This window comes from Pinus tabuliformis, chromosome 1_2 (assembly GCF_031772625.1).
Source record: "Pinus tabuliformis cultivar Carrire ecotype Pingquan chromosome 1_2, CPIR1, whole genome shotgun sequence".
Classification (NCBI taxonomy): Eukaryota; Viridiplantae; Streptophyta; class Pinopsida; order Pinales; family Pinaceae; genus Pinus; species Pinus tabuliformis.
In genome coordinates, this window is record NC_142298.1 from 347,746,264 (window position 1) to 347,759,946 (window position 13,683).

The following is a 13,683-nucleotide window of genomic DNA, read 5'->3' on the forward strand; positions in this document are numbered from 1 at the left end:
ATAAAGCAACAGACATATACATGGATCAACCTAGAGTTGAAAATTTTAATAAATTATTGTTGATATTACATAGAATTAAGAGATAAAAAAGATAGTAATAGCAAAATAACCTGGTAGACCCCTACGGGAGAATATTAGGTATGGGTGTACTTAGGGGATGAAGTGTCATCTCCTACAGCATGATTGTTGGAAGTAACTAGCAGTAAAATAGTTTTACTAACAAGGATGATAGATAATAAAACCATGAAAATAAGTAATTTAACTAATTACTATGTTTACAACCAAGAAAGAAGGTTTGTATTATCAAACCTTAACAAGATGAAGTACATAAGTCTAATTGATGAAAAAATATTGTTACATTAAGCAGTTGGAAGCAGTGGCCAAACAAAATTTTGAAGCTTCAATACTAGTAGATTCTTGTATAATTTTTTTTTGTAGATAATCAAGGTGAAACACGAGTTGTTTAAAATAAAAATCAGAGTGTTAGTTATTCTGTCCATACATGGGACGTATCCAAAATTAGGTATCTTTGGCTAATATATCTAAAGGAGATCATGGTAATCAGATTTGTAGTAGCCCATTCCAAAAGAATAAGATGAAAGGGAAAGGGTGATGGAACCAAAAGATGTATACTCCTTAGTCATCATAAGGCTATACCTTCTTATAGACGTTTGCATTGATCAATGAAAAACCCTTGTTATGGCTTGGAATGTAATAGTGACAACAACATTAGTATAGAAAATCAAAATTCTTTCCTGCAGATAAATGCATAATTAAAAGAATTCAAAAGAATCCAAGTTGGAAATCTATATAATTGTAAGGTTTAATTAGTGAGAGACCTAGGCAACAATTTAAGTGAAATATACAAGGTTTTTTTGAGCCTATGAAGGAAAGAAATATTATTGTTGTTGGTTTATATATATCAATCATTGTATCGAAATAATTTGGGTGAGGAAAATAGCCAATTGTGGGAGTACAGAGTAATCCCTACTGAGAGTCAATCTCATGAAAGGAACGCGGCCAATTACTAGTGCCCCTATGGAAACAAAGATAACTGGGACATTATTGGTAAACTGGAAGGGAAGAACTCTAAGTTATTACATTTGCACAAACAAAATTCGAGAATCAAGAGAGAAAAAGCTCTACAAACATACCTAAGGGAGGTGGTTCCCTAAATATTTCCAAGCATGTGCTTGGATGTTGTAGCTCTGATACCAATTGTTGTAGATCTAACCCAGAAATATATGATAATAGAAATAACCCAAGAATAACAAGATCAAATATAGATAAATGCTTCTTTATTAATCTCAAAACCCTTAAGGTAGGGCAACACCATACATTCACTCCTTAAGGAAGGAGAACACTCCACAAGCCATATGCCTGTTCATACAATAATCCTTCACTCCCTCTCCATGTGGAGTCTCTAGCCTCTATATAGGCCTCATACATACAATACCATGGGTCATTACCATGGTTCCCTCATACCATCAAACTAATACCATGGGCCCATTACATTATTACTAACTACTTGTGGTCCCTTACATGACATGGGTTAACCACCTTATTTATTACTATGGCCCATCCCATTATTACATTATTACCTTGGGTACCTCCCTTGGTACCCCATATTATCCCCCCTAGGTATATAACATTGGAAGTGATGGTCATCTATGAAGGAAGGTCAAGAAGAAATATAAATACAAAGTTAATATATGATAAATAAATGACTGTTAGTAGAAAATATATATATATATATATATATATATATATATATATATATATATATATATATATATATATATATATTGTTCTATAAAAAAAAAAGAGCAATTGTCGAAGTGGATTATGTATATAAATAACCAACAAATCTAGTAAATGGAAAGTAATTCTTGGAATAGTGCATGCATATGGAAATTAAGAGGGTTTAACAAGCCATGAGAAATGGTAGAGTGTGGATAAAACTGTGGACAAGCATGAAGAAAAGATGTGGATTTATGTCAAAAGTTACTCTGGGTAGGAAAACTTGACACAGAAAGGTTGGAGATTGAATTTATCTTTAAAAAATTATATATACATAACAATTAGTGGTTTCATTCTTATGGTTATGGAAGAACCAAAAAGGTACTGTAATGTTGGTTAGGGAAGTGATGGAAGCACTAAAGTAAACAATGATAAATTCATGGTATGTAAGTTAACTATGAATCATAATAATTCATGTTTGTACCTTCAGGAGTCTAGTGAAAGGTACTAGTACATCATGATGACTAAGAAGGTTTGGAAACCTTTGCTATGAATACTTTGTTTCAGAGTATAAATACATAATAAAATGTATGAAAGATGATCCTAAGGGATGTAAATACCTATGAAAAAGTGTTAAGAAGAGGGTGGAAAACTCTATATTATGTAGAATAAAGTATAGCACAACACAAAAGGTACCCAATGTCAACATATGTTACAACTGAACTTAATATATAGAATGTTTGCATCAAAGGAAAAAACACATAGTAGAAACATAACATGAGTATATGTATGCTAAATGTTGTAAATTACGACTGCAAATAGATTCCCATGGCTCTCAGGATCAGGTTTGACTGATAAAAGTGGAAGAATTAATCATATGCCTCCCTAGAAAAGAGCTAGAGCAAAAAAAAAGGAATGAAAATTTCAAAAGGAATCGTTTGTGATCTCCTTTCTTTTGGATTGTCAAAAATTGACTTATTTGTAATCCAAAACTTTAGTTTTGCATATTGAATAACTTAAATAATAGTTGCAAACACACGCCCAATGATATTATCAAGGAGAATAAGTGTGTGAAATAAGTAATTATGTGTTATAGAAGAAGTTCCAACTTAAAAACCTTTGTCAAAACCCACAAAGTGTTGGTTAGTCAAGATAGAGTGTCACAATAATTTATTGAAATAACTAAATGAACAAAACATTTTGATCCCATCGAACTAGAAGTGATAGTGATAATGATATTCCAGTTGCTCCATAATACAGAAAAGTCGAAGACCCGTAGAAATGGTACTAAAAAGATTCATAAATGATACCCATGGGTAGTTGATATTAATTAGGGATAATATTGAGAGTGGAAACAGTAATGTGATAGCAAGGTAGGCTAGTTGAGTCCATGGAAATAAAGGCCAATAAAATGGAAAAAGGGGGATTCTCTTAAAACTAGCTTAGAATTTCACGTGTACTTATGTATTGTAGACATGATAAGATATATATATATATATATATATATATATATATATATATATATATATATATATATATATATATATATATATATATATATATATATATATATATATATATATAAGTGCCATTATGTTTGACATGGTTTCTAGGGGTTATTGGAGTATAAAGATGGCTACTTACAGATAGTGTGGAAAATGAAGCTATATGTTGACCAAAAAAAGAAAAAAAAACCTACCAAGAAGGACTCTTATATTGTGATTAGAGGCAGTATGAACTGGTTCATATGAATAGAGATGGTGTGGTCTCTCGAACTATATGTGGCAATGTGTAAGGTGTTCAGTAATGTGTTTATGTGCAGGTTTCCTATAAATTCCCCCTCTACCATTCCCAAATGGTTGATCTATGTCCATTTGCACCCATATGCTGAGCTTGTGCTTAGAGGTTATTCAGTAGACTTGAAGAAGGAGTGTTGGAGAGTCTTGTCTTGGACTTGGATTACCACTCAAGGAAAGCCTTTCAACATCAAGGCTATGGTTGTAAGCTTCCCATTTATTCTTTAAATAATAATACAATTGTTGGTTCATATTCCCAAAATATATATGTTCATGTATGTATTGGTTTGGCATTCCATGATCAGCTAAATAGATTATTATTGGATTTGCTATTGGTTTTGGCATGCTTTGTTGTCTCTTGGTCACTTGTGCAAGTACATAAGCACTAGAAGAAACAGTAACAAGTCTGTGACACAAGCTATTCAAGGATCACAACAAAGGAAATTGGATTAGCATCAGAGCAAGGTAGGTCTTCTCTCTTGTTCTATTTTTCAATTATAATCTAGGAAGATGTCTAGTTGATTGTCCCTTCAGTTGCTAGACCCACTCATTGGGCTAGATGGATCGTCTCTATCTACAGAGAGGATTAACGTTGTCAACAAGGTGAAAACCCAGCTTGTACTTTCAATACCAAATTAATAACTATCCAAATACTATAACTTGCAAAACTAAGAGAATAACAACACATTTTTTTATAAAACTCTGACCACCGTGTTAACACACTAGGGTTTTCTGGTGCATATCTGGCGTGTGTGTGTGTGTATATAATCAAAGTTATGGTCTAGGTTTAGTAAAGGACCTGGGGTTCTCGAGAACAATGAGGATTTATTTGTTTAAAGAATGAGGGTTTGATTATTTCCAGGCCATGGATGACAAAGGTTAGCTAGCCTAGAGCAGTCCTAACCTTCAGGAAAGAAAAAAAATCGACTGTGGAAAATCAAACTGAGATTTCGAAAGATAAAATTCTGGAAGGAAATTGTTCATTAATAATACAATCTACAACATAAATGAAAATTACTAGTATCATAATCTTGAAAGTGAATACCAGAATGATTGTAAACAATTCTCCTTTACAAAACATCATTAACCAAATAGAGGTTTACAATAAACTGTGAAGTCACCTTTTCGCTTTGTAAACTAAATACAACTTGAGAAAAATGATTTGTGTTGGCAACAGATATTCTCAAGACCATACTTCAATGAAACCGCTACGATAAGAATTCCACACAACCTTTGTCGACATACATATTAATAATCGAAGGAGGGTTTTAAAAGAAACCCTAATGTAAATGTTTTGAAAATGAAAAAAAAAAATCTCATATAACAAAATGTATTCACTCGAGCCAAAGAGAGTTCAAGCTCGAAAGACCATATATGGAACATAATAGAACAACAATGTATATAACATAAGATTCGTAGAACAATCTCATACAGCCTTCACAACTGCAAGTTTGGGAAGGACATTTAACCTAGCAACAACCTTATGCCAAAGTATAACATAATATTGATATTTTTGATGGATGTTGAGAACCCAATGACGAGGTTTGGTCACCGAATGAGGGACTTGGGGCAATAAAACGAAGAGGGAGTTATTAAAAGAACCTTGGAAAGTAATGGCATTGCACACTCAAGCAAACTCTTGTAGCATATATTATCTCAGAAACCACCAGAGATTTAGGGTTAGTGAAGAATCAAGGAAGAAAATAAATTGTAATCAACATTTTGTAGCAGAGTAAGGTAGAGTGAACAATTACTGGTTAAAGAACGTTGAACACAATACCCTCACTGTAGCTCACCAAGTGCAACCATAATACCCACAAGCATTCAGAAAACCCTGAAATTAGTTTGCAAGAGACTTCATTACTTCAAAAATAATTTGGGTGAAATTTTACTCTCAGCATTAATGAAAAAATAAGCACGTAAACCTTGCCAATGAGGGTTTGGGTTGCAAAACCCTTTTCTCCAAGAAGCAAAGGTTCAAATTATTGAAAGTTGTGCAGAAGAGAAAGGCAATTAGTCTCGTAACTTCCTATAAACTAATCTACAATCATGAAAAAACCCTACAAATTCCCACCGTTGAGTTGTCTCCCAACTCAAACTTGAATGGTATCATTGTAAACTACAATATGCATCCAATCGTATTTTTTAAATTATTTTGACCATATAAAATTGATGATGATGATGGTTAACGTCCACTGAGACCAAACTTTGGTCTATCGGTCCCAAAGAAACAAATTATTTAGTTTGATTTAAGATTTTATTCGTATGCTCAAAAAGCTTGGAGATAAGCCTCCCGAGCTCACTATAATTTTGACATCGTAAAAGGCTAGGAAGGTCAGTATTGCAACAGAGATTATGAAACTGGGATCTAATGTGGTTGTACACGAGGCACTCTAAGAGGAAGTGGTTTTCATCCTCGATGTTCCTATTCTCACGGAGATGGCAGATTCTTTTCATCCATGGTGTTTTAGGAACTGCCCAATGACCTGTTTCGCTATGGAGCTCATGAGAGTTCATTCTAATCTTTGCTATATTAATTTTCTTCTTTGAGCTATTTAAAATCGAGAGATACTTTTGATCTTCTAGGGTGGGGTTGATGACCTTCTTATAATAACTTAATTTTATTTTAACCGCTACATCTTCCTCACACCACATTTTATCTTTGAACTTAGAAGTAACAATATTTTTAATGTTATTAATGTTTTGCAATGCATCATTCTCTTTGATCTTCCAATAGTTTAACCAAGCCCTCGTGTCTTTATACCACCCCCGTTTGAGCCTTAGGTGGTTTTGGCTGGAATTTAAACCTAGCTCAGGAGGTCTATGATCTCCTACGTTATTGAGTTTGTGCTTATACAACAAAAGTCTAATCATAGCTAGGCTCTTAATAGGGGAAAGACCTACTTCTATAAGGAGTATAGGATAGGGTGTACTGCTTTTAATTTTCAGGTTATACGTTATAAAACGCTTCTGGATTTGCTCAATCTTTCTCCAAGATTCTCTAGAGATGTTGCAACCCCAAACCTCACATCCATATAAGATAACAGGAGTGACTAGAGTTTCAAAGAGGAACTTCTTTTTATCCCACATTACGAGGTTTGTTGTTTTACAATTATTTTCAAGACCAAAATAAGCTTTCCACCCTCCATTAGTCCTTTTCTCAATGCTATAGTTCCAATTGAGCTTGTGATGAATATCAATTCCTAGGTAGTTGTAAGAATACAATTCCTCCAAGTTATTATTGTCGTACATAAAATTAGCGTAAGTGTCCTTCTTGGATTTGATAATCATAACTTTTGTTTTGTGAGTGTTAACAGTCATACCCATGGTAGAGCAGAAATCCTTAAGAAGCCTAAGTTGCTTATCAAGATCGAATGGGCACCTTGCGAGAAGAACAATATCGTCAACATAAAGAAGAAGGATGACGACTATCCTAGCTAAGATCGTGCCAACACATCATGCTTCCTCTAAATAACCTTCGAGCTTGTTGATGTAAATGCCAAATAGGGTAGAGGAGAGGGGGCAACCTTGTTTAACTCCGATATTACACTTAATGTTTTTCGACCACCCCTCATTGCTCTTTAGCTTGGCAATTACATTCTCGTATAACCTTATAGCGGTAGCTCTCAACTCGAAAAGAACCTTTAGCTCTTCTAATCTATTCCAAAAGTTATTTCTAAAAATCGTATTGAAAACTTTTCTAAAGCCCACAAAACTTAAAGTTTGTCAACCCTCTTAAAAAAACCAAATATCATACCAAGATCTAAAACATAGGATGTAAATAAAAAAGACCACCCCCAAAAGTATTCATATAAAGTAATAACCATGTCATCCGTAAATGAATACGAGGATGTATTTAATATACATACGTAAAAGTAAATAAAGAAGACCACGTAATAGTGTGCTACTCTTGTGAACATTAAAAAAAATCCAATAATCAGTTAAGTCAAATAAATTCATCGAAATTAGTAGGTGAAATAAAGATTATATTTACGTATTATGTTAAGTATTTTTTTTACTTATGTTATGGGTTAAATTTGCTTCTTGTTTGATTTTAATGTGTTTTTGAAAGAATAAATATTAAAATACTTTTAAAAAGATAGTAAATAATATAGTTATAATTTATTATTTTAATTATTTTTCATTTAATTTTAATAAAAATATATTTTAAAAAAATTATATTAATGTTTTTTTCGTTGTTTTATTTAATTAAATTGAAATTTTACAAATTTCATAAATAAAATAATAAAATTAACAAATATAAAACCATTTAAAATATCATAAATAAAAATTAAATTATAATAAAATTGTAATAAAATAATTATCTATATATAATATTATTAATCTAATATATATAATATTATTAATCTATTAAATACGTTGACCATCGGTTAACCATCTATTTTACTTTTGTCTATTTTCCTTTTTTAAGATTTAAACAAGTACAAAATCTAATAGTTAACCTATACTCGAATTTTTTTATAAATCCAGGTTATATTTGTTAAGTTGTAGAAGAAAGTGTTGAATGTATTTTTACTCTTGAAATTTTTTTATTAAACATTTCTAATTTTAAAAAAATTCAAAAAAACATATCAACAATATAGTTTTTACTATTCAATATAGAAAAGAAATTTAAACACTATGGAAAAGAAATTCAAACACTATCCAATAGAACTTCAGAAAAAACATTTAAATAATTGTCTTAAAAATCCATCACATAATTAAAATAAATATCAACCTTTTTGAAACCATCTTTATTTTTTCACCCTAATAATAAACCATATTAAATGGTTCTAAAAGCTTAGTTTTAAAAGCTTAGCATTTATTTTAATTATATGATATATCCGAAAGATAATTATCTAAATTCAAATATTCTTAATTTCATTTTCTAAAAAAAAAAAAAACATACACACCATTCAAAACTATCCTATATGGTATTCAATAAATGTAAATATTGTTATTTTTTAAAATTTATTTAATAACAATAATAATAAATATACATTTCATTTAATTTTAAAATAATTAAATATTAAAAAAAGTATGAAGATTAAAAAGTCATAAAAATACTATTAATAATGTTGTTGAATTAATACATTATATTTGTATAATATGTGATGCTTCTTTTCATTACTTTGATCAAAAGAGATTGGAATAGAGATGACAGAGATGATTTAATTGATAGTGGATTTCATTATTAAAACTATCAATATCATATAAAGTGTTATCGTATACAAGTTTAAAGAAATCATATTTAATAAGAGATATGGAGAATAAGAAGAATTGATTTATTATTAATATTGAGTTAGAATATCAAAATGATATTTTTATTATTGTCATTTTAATAAATTACCATTATATTGTTTGTTGGAAAAATATTCTTATTACATTGTCAATTAGGTTTAGTTTTGTAATTGGAGGAATAATTATTATTTTTTCTATTTAGGTTAAAATTTTATAAGTTACATATTAAACTCTCGAAAAGAGTAATTTATGTGATGGTTTGAAAAGAAAATATTTTTGTGACATTAACATGTTACTTTTAACGTCATTTCTTTTCATTCTTTAGATAATCTCAAGTGCTTAAAATATTCACAAATTCTCATCACCCTCCCATGATCTTGATACTAAAATAAGCCTATATTTAACAAAACCTAAAACACCTTGAGAGAAAAGAATTTGTGAAATATGTATAACCCAAAACACAATGCAAGATGGTATATTTGAGTTTGCATTGACTTTGCATCAATTTTTCATTCTTATTATTAATACAGGTTTTTTGAAGTATCATTTTTACCTCTCCATTTTTTATAATTGCTTATTTCATATATAGAATTGATTTTTCTTATGTTAAAAATGTTTGAAAAAAAAATTCAATGCCATTTTGCATATTTTCTACCTTTAAAAAAAAATTGTTTATTGCATCATTTGTGTTGTTGTGCATCATATTATCATCTCCTGATGAGAATTTTTAGCATTGTCATGGTGACATATTAGATTCTTAATGACATATTAGTATTGAGATGGATTTGTATCTTTTTGGTATATTACTATTTATTTATGTGTCATTGTCATTTTATTATCTTTGTTACAATGCAATAAATCTTTTTTGCATTGCATTATCATTATGGTAATTTTATTTAGCCTCTCAATTATATTATATTTATTTGGGAATTATAATTATAATGAATTTATTATTTTGACTTATTTAATTATTATCAATTCAACTTTTATTGATTTGATTATTGTTAAGTATTTTTATTATTATAGCTATTAATATTTTTTAAATATTACTTTTATAATGTTTGAATATTGATAATGTTGATTACTCATATATCTCCACAATGCTCTAATCTTGAGAACAAAAATATGTATACATTAAGTTCATACCTAGGTGTGTCACATAACCCCTATTATCACTAGCAGTAGAAGAGGAATAACTTGCAAACACAAATACATGTTTTTTCTATCTTCCCTAAATTTAATGTTTTGACCCCTAATACTCTTGTTGAAAAACCAATTTCCAAAGTAGTTATGAGAGGATGGGTGAGGAGGTATTGGAATAGCCCAAGAATGGGCTATGTACTTGATGACAAAGTCCAAGTTGACTTTGAAACCCATGAAGGGGACCCATCCTACATGAAGGAGTGCTCTTGGGGAGAAAGAGAGCATTTTTTGGAGCTATTCATGTAGAGTAGAGCTAGAGGATTATTGTGATTTGAGACTAAGAAGGATAATAGAGACCCAAATTGTGTGAAAACCCAAAACCATTGTGAATATGTAACCCTATAACCATGTAAATCTATGATTAGAAACTCGACCATGGAGTTTAGGGTGAAATTGTGATAGTTGAAGAAACGAGCAAGAGATCCCTCCACCTATGTATGGCCTAATAAGAAGAACTCCACTATTTGGTGTGTTTGTGCATGTGAAGCACTGGAAAGATGAGGGATCAACGAGGGAACTACAGGAAGCAATGAATGGGTCTCTATATGTGATGTGCTAGCCCTTAGTGGCCATGTTTTGTTGTGTATTCAAGCCCAAACTCGGTGCTTGAGAGGTGACATTCCTGTTTCCCAACCAATGAAGGATATTGACCTTCACTCTCTATCCATAAATTGACCTTTGGAGGAAGACCCTGAGTGAATCATCCTTTAGACATTGGATCTAGCTTGAGGGTGGCCACCTATAAGAAGTTTTTAATGTGGTTGTCTATGGTTGGGTGGAGAAAGGAAATCCACTCTTTAGTTTCCAACATAATTAAATAGAATAGATAAATGTATTTCTATCGTGTAAATGAATTATAAATGCCATTCAATATTTCACATTTATATACCATGCCATATTTTTTTGTGTATGTCCCTATTAGTGATTTGAGGGTTGTTTTATATATATATATCTATATATATATATATATATATATAGATAGATAGATAGATAATGAATTTTATATTGAAATCAACATGAATAGAGAGATCAGGTCCATCATAACTTACTCGAAGTTGATTTGCAATATTTTTATGAGTATGAATGATGTATGCAAATGGAAACCTTTAATAATGTAATTTGTGATTATGATGTGTAGTATATCCATGAATTGAGAAGGATTGGTTGATTTGTACCTAAGTTCTACTTCATAAAAGTAGTCATAATGTATTATTGTTATAATTGATGGTGAAGAGAAAAATGTATGATGACAAGAACTTAAGGCTCTATTTAACTACAAATATGAGCTATCTTGCGTGCCTCCCTATAGTATAAGGAATTGAGAGGAGGGGTGGAGGAGGGTCCCTGATATTTCCTAGTGAAAGTTGGTGAATTTTTTGGTTTGGGAGCAACTGAGGAGCTTTGATCAAATAGAGGTAAATGGCCTTTAGTGCTAATTTTTTTAGAAATTTAGAGTTTGGGAAGTTGAGCCATAACTCTTGTTCACATGGCCCAAGAGGAGCGAGGACCAAGAGCTATCCCAAATGGCAAAAAGGGAGCTTAATGGAATATCAACCCTCGAGGGTTTGTAATAAGTTTTTTTTTGTAGAGAATTTGTTAGCATTCTGATATATTGTGGCCCCGGGCAAGGAAATGTCATATGAAGACTCTAGTTCTATTTACCATGTCTGTCAATTAATGGCCTTAGAGTATTAGAGTAAGTGGAAGAATCAAAGGAGTGATTCAATACGGATGATGATGTGGCTATGCCATGTGTATGTCACATGTCCTCCTGATGGCACTTTTGGGAATGCTAACTGGGAAAATACGAGTGACACATGCCACACATCAATGGGAGTGACGTCGAAGAGGACACTTTAGCCTTCGTCACGTGGTGATCTGTGGTTAGATGTAAAAAAATGAGGTGACATGATGAGTTAGCCAATAAATTATTGATTTTTTGCAATAATTTTCAATTTTAAAGAAATTTTTCAGTAACCCAGTCATTCGTGTGGTTTATTAGCATATCAGAGGATATCAGCTATACCAATTTTATCTCCATGTCGACCAATTGTTATATTGACTTATTTGATCCATCATCTTATCGACTATATCAACATATTGGCTATATTAGACCCCCATGGAAATGGGCAAGGTGGTTATATGGAAAATTGTTGATATGGTGAGGTCCAATACAACACGTGGGCTAGGGACATGGGCTATTGCGGAAGCACCATATGGCCAAGGACAACCATGTATTAATCACATGGTCATGTATGGATGATTATGTGGCCTTTAAGGGGAAAAAATTTGAATGAGTGCATAGCTTTGTGCATAGAGGTAGGATTGAGGTGAATTTGATATTGTTGGAAAATTCTCGAGAGCTAGAGATAAGGCGATATCGAAAATGTGATTTGAGGTGATGGAGGAAAGAGGATTTTTGAATAAATGCATCTTCATAATGCACCTTGAAGGTTGGGTCTAATTACATCCCACAACTCTAATATGGCATTAGCGGGTTGGGCGTGTTATAATTGATCCCTCTAATAAACTAAATTTAATTCATTCTTTTTTTTAGCACTTTGAAGAGTAAAATGGGGCCCACACCCAAGGAACTCATATCATATGTTAATATTTAGGCATGTCCTAATCATATCTCCCCAACATGAAATTTGAGTTGCCTATATCCAAGATAGAGTGCAAGGTTAATTGTAATTATTTTTTGTATATAAAAAATCAATCTCACATAGTCCTAGGGGAGAAGCTCAATTGTTGATCGAAGTAACGTGAGTCCCAGGAAAATTTGTAAATCTAAGGTTCAAATCTCCTTGGCTATGACCTGATTTACAAAGACAAGGACAAGTAGGTTCATCTAGGGTCATAAAAAAAGAAAAAATCAATCTCATATAGTCCCTAAAAAAAGGTCAAAATAGAACCAATAATCAATTATAGGCTATAGCATTTACAAGACTAAAAATGGCATTGTAATAATAGCTTTTTACTTTTGTAACTTGGATAATTCCTTTTAAAATTATAATGAGAAGAAGCCACTTGGTGCCATTTTTGAAGAGGAGTAATGGTGTTGTGATGTGTATGTTATGATTTTTTTCTAATATTTATGTCATCATTAATTACTAGAAGGTTGTATTGTTTAAGTGTTGAATATTCTACATCAAATTTATGTCTCTTGTTTTTTTATTATCCATTTCATATGTTTTTCTCCAAAATAGTAGATGAGGGACCATAGATGTTGGTATTCTAATAGACTATTCAACTTCATACTAGTATTTATGTTTATATGTTTCTATATTTTTTTAATACCTTTCTTTTTTATAAATTTAACTATACAAATTCACCACTAATTTATTAAATTCACAACTAATCTTTTATATTCTAATTCAGACTTGTTCATAATAAAAATAAGTTAGAGTAATTTACATCATGTACCTACAAAATAACAACATATTGTATTTACATCTAATACTCATCCCCTCATTTTAAGTAATGGTTATTAAGTTAGAATTTGGGTGGGTTTTATATCCAAACAACGTGAGCATAATTCAAACATTGAATTGGAAGCACCCCAATTTGTTGAAGGAGACTTTTCTCCCATAAACAATATGATGCATTGATTCAAATTGGATGATGATGTCCATGAAAATAATTCTATAGGTGGTTATGTTTCTTAGTGGAGATTATGATCTTTATTATATGAAATTGTAAG